Source organism: Eschscholzia californica, unplaced genomic scaffold (genome assembly GCF_041429995.1).
Source record: "Eschscholzia californica isolate CP2 unplaced genomic scaffold, dmEscCali1.0.p SCAF_1, whole genome shotgun sequence".
Taxonomy (NCBI): Eukaryota; Viridiplantae; Streptophyta; class Magnoliopsida; order Ranunculales; family Papaveraceae; genus Eschscholzia; species Eschscholzia californica.
In genome coordinates, this window is record NW_028238198.1 from 55,153,335 (window position 1) to 55,165,885 (window position 12,551).

Consider the following 12,551-nt stretch of genomic DNA (forward strand, 5'->3'; position numbering starts at 1 on the left):
CTTTCGACTAAGGAGTGGCGGGGCCCATGATGATGCATAAAATGTCCAGACGTTGACTAACATCTGAAGTGTCAAGATCGAACCTGAATTCTACTGGGTCAACCCCGCTTAAGGTAGCAGAACCTCTGAGCCCCTGATGGTCCATTAGATATTCCCCTAACTGGGAGGTCGGCTAGAAGAAACCAGCCTGCAAAACGCCCTTGGTATGGATAGATCAACCATGGGGTCTTCAGAGGAGTAAGGGGGGTCCAAACAGATCCGACCAATGTCTTACGCCCAGAACTGGGGAGGCAGCAGCGCTAGGCGATCTACCGACTAAATCCCGAATCTTCCAGAAGGATCTTAGTCGACTACAGATCTCGAAGTCTTTAAGCCAGTTTGAACTCCACGTAACTAAAGTAGGAAACTTCTCCTCTAGGATCTATCACATCGGCAAGATATCTACGAAGAATCCTTGAACTTAGGAACTTCCTCTTATCAGAGATCCGAGATAGACTCTAAAAGAAACCCTAGATACTCGAGAGAGAAAACTTTCTCTTTGGTCTGACGGCAACCGCCTCACCACCGCCACTAATCAAAGTCGGCCTAACATCGCCTATAAAAGGCCCCCCACATCGTCCTTCAAAGGACACGATCTCTTAACCTAAAAAGATCACCCAAAACTCAGAGTTCCCACAACTCGCCTCCCAAAATGATCAATCAATATTCATTCTTTTACTGCAAAGAGCACCCTAACTGGCTTGAGCGTCGGAGCGAGTTTTGAACCCTTTGCATGTTTCCCCCCTTGGGAGCAGACGAACAGGAACATGAGCAAGGAGCAGGAGTGATGAGACATGAAAATGTCCCATCTGATTCTCTTAACTCGGGTTAGTTAGTCCAACTCGAGCGGTTACTCTGATGAATTATTTGATTTTCTTTCTCAGGTCTCATTTACGGAGTTCGATGCGAAAACATAGTGATAAAGACATACTTGGGGGGCATTTTGGTCATTTTAATGACAAGGGTATTCTGGTCAATATTAGTGCTCATGTGAAAGTAGAGTCCGAGATGAGTCTATCGGCGAAACCGGAAGTGAAAACGGAGTCCGAACGAGCAAGATAGAGAAGGTCAAAGTCTTGGTCCAATTAAGTTGACTAACGAGTATGAAGACGACATGTGGCGAGAAATAAACTGGTGGGTTGCGTGGGACAATGCTCGGGATTCATGTTGAGAACATGATTAGGTGCTTCGCCAACCCATACTTCCGTACTTCCCCGCGTAAATTTAAAGGAGATGGGGACCTAGATTTTATCTTCACACATGGAAGCAACTAGGGTGGCGTTGCAACTTAATTATTACTACTGTGAAGCACCAAATCAGTCCCTATGAGCCAGCGATTAAATGGATGAAGAAAACAGTGCCTATCCCCTTCTTCTTCTTTGATTCCTTTTTAAAGAAACTTAAGGATTTTATTCCTTTTAAGTTTCCTAACAGTGGAGAGAGAAAACCAAGAGCAGCTCCATTTTTGTGTGTATTTCGAATTAGCAAAGGAAAGAAAGAGAGGTTAAGAGAGAGAAAGCATATGTTTGTTAATCAAAGAGGGAAATAAGAAAGAAAGGGAATGAGTTTTAGAAACAGAAACTTTCGGATTATGGAGATATTTGGTTGGATGAAGATTGAATAGAGAGATTTTCGATTGAAAGGGCTGCTACTAATATTGAAGGAGATATCATAAATCAAAGGACAGATTCGACTCAATGAAGACACAAGATAAGAGAAATTCGACTAAAGATGATTTTTTAAGAGGGAAGGAAATATTTGAATGAGGATTCGGCTGATCTTATCACATAGAGAGACAGCCACACCACAGAGATTTGGAATTTTGGATTCTTTTCGTCTTCTTTCTCTATAAATTAGGAACTCTTCATCAGACAAAGGGACATCTCGGGTGGGAGCATGATCATCCTCTAGAGCTCAACCAAACCAGAAATATTAGAGAGAGAGATTAGAGAGAGAGAGAGAATACCATTATCATCATAGAGAACTCGGCTAAGAGAGAAAAACAGAGACATCATCATTTTCATCATCTACTTCTGTTCTCTTCTCTATATTTTTTTTCTTTTTTTTTTGAGAGAAAAGAGTAATTGTAGAGAGAAATTACAGAGAAAGAGAAATTACAGAAATAAAGAAAATCAACAGAGTCTTCAATCTTCTTCTTCTCTTTTTAATCAATTCGGATTGATTTTGTTATTCTTCTTATTCTTACTTTACTGTTTGTATTAGTGAGAAAGAGAAAACAGAAAGAGTGAGAAGAGAAAGATAAAACAGAAAGTTAGAGAGAGAAAGAGAATTGGAGAAGGTGAGAAAATAATTTTCCCACAGGGAATCCATTTCCGGGAAGACAAGAAAATCGTTTTCCCTGAGGGTGCGTTTGGCAGAATTCTGGGAAAAACAGAAGGAAATCACTTCCCTAAGACCCTGTTTGGTTGAAAACAGCAAGAAAAGTTAATTCTCTTTACTCTCTTACTTATATATGTTTAAGTATTTATCTCTTTCAGCATGAGTAGCTAATTTTCTCCATCTAGGATTTTACGATGAAACCCATTTTTGATCTTTTAGAGATATATTTCTTTGATTAACTCTTGATTAATGCTTCATAGTTTAATTAGTTTTAGTTTGATAAATAGATTTTCAATTCATTATTTATACTTTTAGTTTGATGCATCATACTTAGGTTGAATCCTTTGATGATGCATACTTACCGATTGATAGATAATAGTTTGGAGATTTATTTATTTAAAATAAAACGATTACATCGTTATGTTTTATTCGGTTTTAACGAAAACATTTCCCGGAATTAGGATAGTTCATTATCCGAAATTCTGAGTTATAAAAAAGAGAATTAACCATTTTAAGTATTTGTTTCTAAAGGTGATTTTATGTGGTGAATTCCTAAAACCTAGACTCCTCCCCCATTTGAGTTCCTTGTATCATTTTCATTTATTTTCTTTACGTAATTTTATTATTTTATCACCAAAAACCCAAAAACAATTTTCAAAGAAAAACCAATTTATTTCTAAGTCTTAGAATAGATTGACTTAGTCTCTGAGGAACGAACCGGTCTTACCGGAACTATTACTTGACGCCCGTATACTTGCGGGTGGTGACCTATTTAGGGTAACCTTTCTAGGCCCATCAAGGAGCAAGGAGTAGGGAAAAGGAGCATAGCAAGAAGCAGAGCAGGAAGCAGAGTAGGAAGCAGGAACTCTAAGCCGAGCAACACTCAGCTTAACAGAATAATCACACATAATGGAGGTTGTCATGCATCAACTTCCTATTTCATGTTAATCTAACGGAAAGCCATTTTTTGACATCAGCAGAAGGTTTGACAAAAATAAGGGGTCAAATCGAACTGTCGGACACGATTAGAAGTCAAATTAAACTGTGGAACGCAATTAGAGGGCACATTGAACTTTCAGGCACTTATAGAGATCAAATCAACCAGTCGATCATAAATTGAGAGCCAAAACAAAATTAACCGATTATAAAAAAAAATTAATAAGAAGATGAGTTTTTCCGGTCGTCAACTCTATCGGAGGTGGCCTACCGTCAAAGGAGATATCACTTGTGTGGCACTTGAAAGTCTATTTTCGATAAATGTATCATCATGTAGTTTTTGATAATATATTTGCTGATGTCAAAAAATGGTGATGAGTTTGTTAAAACTCAATTATATATTGTCAATTTACGTTTGTTAATTTCCAAAGTTGATAAAATTAATGGAGTTAATTGATTTTTCAGGAATAGCTCAAAGATGCAAAGAAGCCAATATTATGGGAAATTGATGTCTAATTTGATATGCAAATGAGTCGGTTCAAGTAAAGTTAATTTGGGGATGATTTTGTAAATGAGTTAGTTTATAGGGGTTATTACTAAAGGAACCTAAAATTAATTATCAAAGACCCTTTAAATGGACCCCACGTGAACCACAGGAATAGGTTTTTAGACTGGAATTGGGTGGTGATGTCATCCAATTGATTTGGTTCAAATGGGTCCCACGTGAGAATGATGAGATAAAAAAAGAAGACCCCGACTTTTGTTATGTAATGGGCAGCCAGGATGCTTTCCAAATTTGGTCCTTGGTAACCGAAAATTTGAGGGAAACATTCTCTTCCCTGCTGAATGGTTACAGTAGAGAATATAGAAAGAGAAAGTGTGATCAAGGAATCCTAAATCAATTTTTGGAATACATTTTCATAAAAACAGAAAGAGGAAGATTTGTATAGAAACACTAAGAAGATTGAAAGGAGGAGATTTGGTCTGAGATTTCTGAAGATTGGATTCAATGGATGTTCTTAGAGAGAGAAAGACTCCGGATATTTTATATGGAGAAAAAAGAAATCAAAGAGATTTCCAGGGTGGCTAATTTGAAGGAGTTGATTGAAATCAATAAGGGAGATTGGAACAGAGAAGGATTTGTTGCTGGTTTTAGTGAGAGAAAGAGCTGGAACAGGATTTTCGAATTTTCTCTTTCTTTTCGGCTATATAACAGAGTTAAGAAAAGAGGGAGGGGGATCTCATCTTTTGGGGGACAGAAATTACCAGAGACCTTGAACAGGAAACAAGGTTATGTTCTTCTTCTTCTCAGATCATAAAAGATAGATTTTTAGAGAGAAGAGAAGAACAGTAACTACATTTTACAGAAAGAGGGAATTGAAAACAAAACAGAGGTGCAAGGGCATGAAAAACAGGGATGTTCCTCATCAACTAACCATCATCTTCTATCTTCTTTTCTTTCTTTTCTTGGTGAGAGAGTGAAGAGAGTAAACAGAGAGAAAGAGAGGTGGTTGTTGTAGAGAGAGAGAGAGAGAGAGAGAGAGAAAGAGTTCAGAGGAGTATTCAAAGAGCAATTTTTATTATTCATTATAAATTTATCATCTTATCTCTTCCATTCCATTCATTGTATCAAAAACAGTTTCAGAAAAAGTGTTGCTAAAAGAAAGAGAGAGAATAAGAAAGAAAACAGAGAAGTGCTTCATCTTCAAATACTTGGTGATTTCTAATTTACTTTCTTTTTAATTTTGATTCATGTGATGGAACTCTTTATGATATCCTTGATGAGTATGAATAGCTAACCTTTTTTTTTTACTAGGGTTTTTGATGAAGTCTTTATTATGTATGATGATAGCTTACTCATCTTGACGATCGTAATGTGCTCTTATTTTCATCGTAGCAATTTGTCTTTCATTGTTTATGCTTCTAACTTGATCCATCATGATTAGATTAAGTTCTTTTATGATTGATGCTTGATAAGTTGATAGGCAATAGTTAGAATTTCGTTATGTGGTGAATGAGCTTGACCTCGTTGGTAATATTGTTTTCATGGTTGTGCATCCGATTTGATCCACCATCATTAGGTTAGATTCTTTTATGGTCGATGCTTATTAGTTGTCAGTCATTAGTTAACTTATTATCATTCGAGAAATTCAACTTTGTAGTGTCATTGATGATTACGACTTTATTTGACCATGATTGGGCGGATTCGAAACCCTAGGTCCTCTTCCCCATTTGAGTTCATTTTCGTTATCTCTTTTGTTTGTCTCGTTATTTTATTACTCTATTATTTCAATCACCAAAACCATTTGAAGAACCGTACTAATTCTAAGTATTAGAATAGGTTTCACTTAGTCTCTGAGGAACGAACCGGTCTTACCGGAATTATTACTTGACGCCCGTATACTTGCGGGTGGTGACCTATTTAGGGTAACCTTCTAGGCCCATCAAGTTTTTGGCGCCGCTGCCGGGGACTATGTTTTAAATTTGTTCTAATCTTGGAAAGTTTTTATTTTTGGTAAGTTTTTATTTTTGGCCACTTTGACTTGCTTCTCTATTTTTGGTGTGTAGGGCATTAAGGAGCGAAAGAGAAGACGCAAACAAGGAGGAGGAGTCGAAAAGAAGAAATTTACAGTTTTATTTTTTTTATTTTTGGTGAGAGAGAGACTTTAGACTTTCTAGTTTTTATTTTTGGATTAAAGTTTTGACCCTAAATTAAAGGGCTAAATTGTAACCGAAAAACCAAAACGAAGCCTCGGGTTCGAACACTCGCGGGGAGAGTGGCCCGGGTCGTCTGCAAAGGTCGTCGCCCGTCTCGAACGGGAGGTAACTTTCTCTAATCACCCACGAATCCCCTGTTAGTGGGTACTTTTCATAAGATCTTCGTAGTGCTTCCTCGGTTTTCGTGTTAAAAAAAAAAAAAAAAAAATTGAAAGAGAGATGGATAGATCGTGGTCCCAACATGGAGAGGTTGTTGCTTTGAAGTCGCCTGACTCGCTTAAGGACGATGAATCATGGTTGACCAATTTGTTAAATGAGTGTAATGACCCGTCTGACTTAGACGATGATCTAGAATTTTTAGAGGACCCCGATTACATCGTGATAAAAGAGATTACAGAATGTCTATCCGACCCGACTTCTAGGGACTTTGAGTCTGATAGTAGGGTTTCTCCATTGAAGGAACCCGAAGTACCTGTTTTAGAGAACCCTAGTTTAAATCCGGGTATCATTGATAGTCCTCTATATAATTGTGCATTTTGTCTTTCAGATACATGTGTAGATTTTGAAACACTCTCTCCCGATGTCTATCATCAATATAATGACCCCTTCTATCCGGTTTTTGATCTCTCTAGTGCGGTGCCAAACTTAACGACCTTATTGTCGTCTAAGTTTGGGGATTGCCCTTCTCTCTTGATAGTCTCACTTACACTATCACCAAGTTACGAAAATGTGAGACTATCGTTCACTGAAAACTTTGTGTTTTGGGTGGACCCACAAATGTATCGACTATTGGTTTACAGTTGATCACATATTTGTAATCCAGTAGGTATAATTTTTTTCTATTTTTCGAACCATCTGTTTCGTCTGGCTGAAGACGTTAAACTTAGCGCTTTCTGGGAGGCAACCCATGCAGAGGACGCTGAACCGGGTAATATCTTTCCCTTCACCCTGTTATTTTTTTTTTTTTGCATAGTCTTCAAAACATTGAGGACAATGTTCGGTTTAAGTTTGGGGATAGGGGACTGAAATTTTTTGCTAAGTCCTTATTTCAAAAATTCAAAAGGGTTTAAAATTTTTTCAAATTTTTTAAAGTTTTGGATTGAAAATGCGAGCCTAGTTGTTTTTACTTGTTAATAGTTATAGAGTCTAGTTGGTCTTACTATCCATTTGCTAAAGGTTTTTCCATGAATTTCGAGTCTTGAAGTTGTCTGTGCACTAGCCATGTGAGTGTTAGACAGGTGAAGAGTTGACTTTTCTGAGAGAACTTAATCGATCATTAGTGGAGACTTAACCTATGTGAGATTCTGAGCCTTTCTTGTTGTTTTGAGTGATCTCTTCTGAGCTAATTCTGAGTAGAATGAAGAGCTACTCAACCTCGCAATATTGAAAGAAGAACTCATTTGATCTCTTGAGTTCAAATTTTACAACCACTAGGGATGTCATCAGGAAGTAAACCTTTCTCTTGTAGTCCGAGAAACTTGAAAACAATGTCAACTAGAGGAAGATAGGAACCTCATCATTTAGAACCCTGAGAAAGCAAAATGGAGAGAATTTTACCCAAGGAAAGTGTTAAGAAAGTATGTTGTGAGTTTTATTACCAGAAGCGTATTGAAAGGAAAAAAAAAGGAAAAAAAAGAGGAAAAAAAAAATGAAAGAAAAAAAAAAAAAAAAAGAAAGAGAAAAAGTGTGTGTTTGTTTAGTTTAAGTATTTATCCCTTGAATTAGTTCTTGAAGATTTGAAGACGTCGAGTTCTCAGGAGTTTTAGTCATATCCTCATTAGTGTCTATCGACCTCTAGGAAGCATGGTTAGATAGTAGATCAGGTGAGAAGAGTTGGTTAGCTTCCCCATTCCGTATTAGTGGTTGTTTCCTTTCTATGAGATCGATCGTTTAAGAAAATTTTAGTCCGTCTTTTGTAATGTCGAGTTTTCTTTCATACTCATACTCGCACATTGAGTGAGCCATTTCTGAGTGACTTTAATTTTTGAGTGTATGACCGTAAGGCAGTAGTCGAGGCGAAATGTATTGAGAAGGTAATCCAGGTCTTGTCTTTTCAAAACTGAAATGATACTTATATTGGCTGGTCACGTGCACTTTGAGTTTAGATTACTAGTGAAGGAATTTTTAGCATTTGTATGGTTTGGTCGATTTGGATTTCATTTCTATTAACTTTCGAAAATCTACCGGATAAACATTTTTAGTCCTTATCATATTTAGACCCTTCTGCAATTTTTGAGATTTTAGAATTTTGTGGGTATATTCACTGCAAACCCTCACGAGACAAAACTCGTCCTCTTGGGTAACCTAGAGGTTTAACGGCTTGTTGCACGTGCTAAGTGCAATCGTGGTTCCCTACGAAAGTGATGAGTTAGGTTTGGTTTTATTTTTCTGTTTTGCTCGAGGACTAGCAAAATGTAAGTTTGGGGATGTTTGATGAGTTTGTTAAAACTCAATTATATATTGTCAATTTACGTTTGTTAATTTCCAAAGTTGATAAAATTAATGGAGTTAATTGATTTTTCAGGAATAGCTCAAAGATGCAAAGAAGCCAATATTATGGGAAATTGATGTCTAATTTGATATGCAAATGAGTCGGTTCAAGTAAAGTTAATTTGGGGATGATTTTGTAAATGAGTTAGTTTATAGGGGTTATTACTAAAGGAACCTAAAATTAATTATCAAAGACCCTTTAAATGGACCCCACGTGAACCACAGGAATAGGTTTTTAGACTGGAATTGGGTGGTGATGTCATCCAATTGATTTGGTTCAAATGGGTCCCACGTGAGAATGATGAGATAAAAAAAGAAGACCCCGACTTTTGTTATGTAATGGGCAGCCAGGATGCTTTCCAAATTTGGTCCTTGGTAACCGAAAATTTGAGGGAAACATTCTCTTCCCTGCTGAATGGTTACAGTAGAGAATATAGAAAGAGAAAGTGTGATCAAGGAATCCTAAATCAATTTTTGGAATACATTTTCATAAAAACAGAAAGAGGAAGATTTGTATAGAAACACTAAGAAGATTGAAAGGAGGAGATTTGGTCTGAGATTTCTGAAGATTGGATTCAATGGATGTTCTTAGAGAGAGAAAGACTCCGGATATTTTATATGGAGAAAAAAGAAATCAAAGAGATTTCCAGGGTGGCTAATTTGAAGGAGTTGATTGAAATCAATAAGGGAGATTGGAACAGAGAAGGATTTGTTGCTGGTTTTAGTGAGAGAAAGAGCTGGAACAGGATTTTCGAATTTTCTCTTTCTTTTCGGCTATATAACAGAGTTAAGAAAAGAGGGAGGGGGATCTCATCTTTTGGGGGACAGAAATTACCAGAGACCTTGAACAGGAAACAAGGTTATGTTCTTCTTCTTCTCAGATCATAAAAGATAGATTTTTAGAGAGAAGAGAAGAACAGTAACTACATTTTACAGAAAGAGGGAATTGAAAACAAAACAGAGGTGCAAGGGCATGAAAAACAGGGATGTTCCTCATCAACTAACCATCATCTTCTATCTTCTTTTCTTTCTTTTCTTGGTGAGAGAGTGAAGAGAGTAAACAGAGAGAAAGAGAGGTGGTTGTTGTAGAGAGAGAGAGAGAGAGAGAGAGAGAGAGAGAGAGAGAGAGAGAGAGAAAGAGTTCAGAGGAGTATTCAAAGAGCAATTTTTATTATTCATTATAAATTTATCATCTTATCTCTTCCATTCCATTCATTGTATCAAAAACAGTTTCAGAAAAAGTGTTGCTAAAAGAAAGAGAGAGAATAAGAAAGAAAACAGAGAAGTGCTTCATCTTCAAATACTTGGTGATTTCTAATTTACTTTCTTTTTAATTTTGATTCATGTGATGGAACTCTTTATGATATCCTTGATGAGTATGAATAGCTAACCTTTTTTTTTTACTAGGGTTTTTGATGAAGTCTTTATTATGTATGATGATAGCTTACTCATCTTGACGATCGTAATGTGCTCTTATTTTCATCGTAGCAATTTGTCTTTCATTGTTTATGCTTCTAACTTGATCCATCATGATTAGATTAAGTTCTTTTATGATTGATGCTTGATAAGTTGATAGGCAATAGTTAGAATTTCGTTATGTGGTGAATGAGCTTGACCTCGTTGGTAATATTGTTTTCATGGTTGTGCATCCGATTTGATCCACCATCATTAGGTTAGATTCTTTTATGGTCGATGCTTATTAGTTGTCAGTCATTAGTTAACTTATTATCATTCGAGAAATTCAACTTTGTAGTGTCATTGATGATTACGACTTTATTTGACCATGATTGGGCGGATTCGAAACCCTAGGTCCTCTTCCCCATTTGAGTTCATTTTCGTTATCTCTTTTGTTTGTCTCGTTATTTTATTACTCTATTATTTCAATCACCAAAACCATTTGAAGAACCGTACTAATTCTAAGTATTAGAATAGGTTTCACTTAGTCTCTGAGGAACGAACCGGTCTTACCGGAATTATTACTTGACGCCCGTATACTTGCGGGTGGTGACCTATTTAGGGTAACCTTCTAGGCCCATCAAATGGCTTTCTGTCAGATCAGCATGAAATAGGGAGTTGATGCATGACAGCCTCCGATATGTTTGATTATTCTGTTAAATTGAGTGTTGTTAGCTTAGAGTTCCTGCTTCCTGCTCTGCCTCAAGTTTTGCTCCTCTTCCCTGCTCCTCGCTCCTTGCTCCAGCTCCTTGCTCCCTGCTTCGGTTCCTGTTCGTCTGTTCCCAAAAGGGGAAAAACCTGCAAAGGGTTCAAGAACCGCTGTGACGCTCAAGCCAGTCAGGGTGCTCTATGCAGTAAAAGAATGAATATTGATTGATCCTTTTGGGCCGAGTTATGGGAACTCTGAGTTTTTGGGTGATCTTTTTGGGTAAAGAGATCATGTCCCTGGAAGGACGACATGGGGGGCCTTTTATAGGCGATGTTAGGCCGACTATGATCAGTGGCAGTTAGGGGTGGGAATCAGTTCGGATGGGCGGGAAACGGATACCAAGTCAACCAGTCCGGGCGGAAAGGGCATAAGTCTTAAGTGTCCATTCGGACATCCGGACAAAACGGGCGGGAATTTCGGATTTTTCTCTAACAAAGTGCCCGTCCGTGACCGTTTTGATAGTCGGGCAAACGGGTATCGTTCGGTCGGGCACCGGTTACTAATGAACAAATAAAAAAAATTATCCGAATTAAAAATGTTTAGTAACTAAATACAACTTTCTAAACTCCCACTTTATAATTCCTAAAAGTATATGAATACAAAATTAAAAGATAATCATTGAGATTTCTCATGGATTACGATCGGTTTTATTCTTCTTCACATGGATTACGATCGGTGCATTGTGGGTTCTACGGTGTATTGTGGGTTCAAGGGTTACTGATGAGACATTGAGATTTTTAGAGGAGTGAGAGACTAGAGAAGTAGAGAGGTGAAGATAAGATTAAGAAAAGTGAGTTCTAGGGTTATATTTTTTACTCTTAAAATCTAACGGTTGTAGCTAATCCTACAAATCTAAAGGCTTAAAATCAATAATATAGGCGGGCGGGTATAACAGGTAGGATAAACGAACGGGTACGAACGGATTCGGTCGGGCGGACAATATAAGTGGGCGGATTCGGTCGGACCACCGGGTAAGGACCTATGCCCGCGTCCGTCCGCTTAAGCTCTTTCGGTCGGGCAGGTACGGACCAATTCGGGCAACGAACGGTCACAGACGCTTCGGACTCGAGCGGTCGTGAGGGGATTCAGTAATATCCTTCTGTCTACAATCCGTAAGAAACTCAATGTTTCTACTTTTCTCCCACATTCTATATAGTTTAACTTCCATCCTTTATCATGAGAAACTAATTTTCCCATCTAGGGTTTAGATGAAGTCCATAACGAGAATTTTATCAATTCAATTTATATGCAAGTCAATTAATTTTTAGATTAAATCTTCATATGTTTTAAAGTCCTTATTGCTTTTCATGACAACATCTTCCGGTTCTAGAGCGTTCATGTGATAGAACCCGAGTAAAACAAAGAACTTAGTTGACTAAAGCAAATACATTGTCTTTAGGATTGTCACGTGGACGGATTCGAAAACCCTAGGTTCCCCTTTTCTGAATATCAACTTATTTGTTTTCTTTTGAGTTTATTTGCTATTTTTATTTGCTTGAATCAAATTACCATTAATCAACTTTTGAAATCATCATAGTTTTAAGATTAGAATTGAGTTTGACTTAGTCTCTGAGGAACGAACCGGTCTTACCGGGTTACTACTTGACGCCCGTATACTTGCGGGTGGAGACCTTTTAGGGTAACCTTCTAGGCCCATCAAGTTTTTGGCGCCGCTGCCGAGGACTTAGTTTAAATTTAATCTAATTTTATTTCTATTTTTGGTAAGTTTTTATTTTTGGACACTTTTACTTGCTTTTCCGTTTTTTGTGTAGAAAAAACACTAAGGAGCGAAGGAGAAGGCGCAACAAGGAGAGGAGCTCAAGAAGAAGAATTTACATTTTATTTATTTTTTGTTATTTTTTTC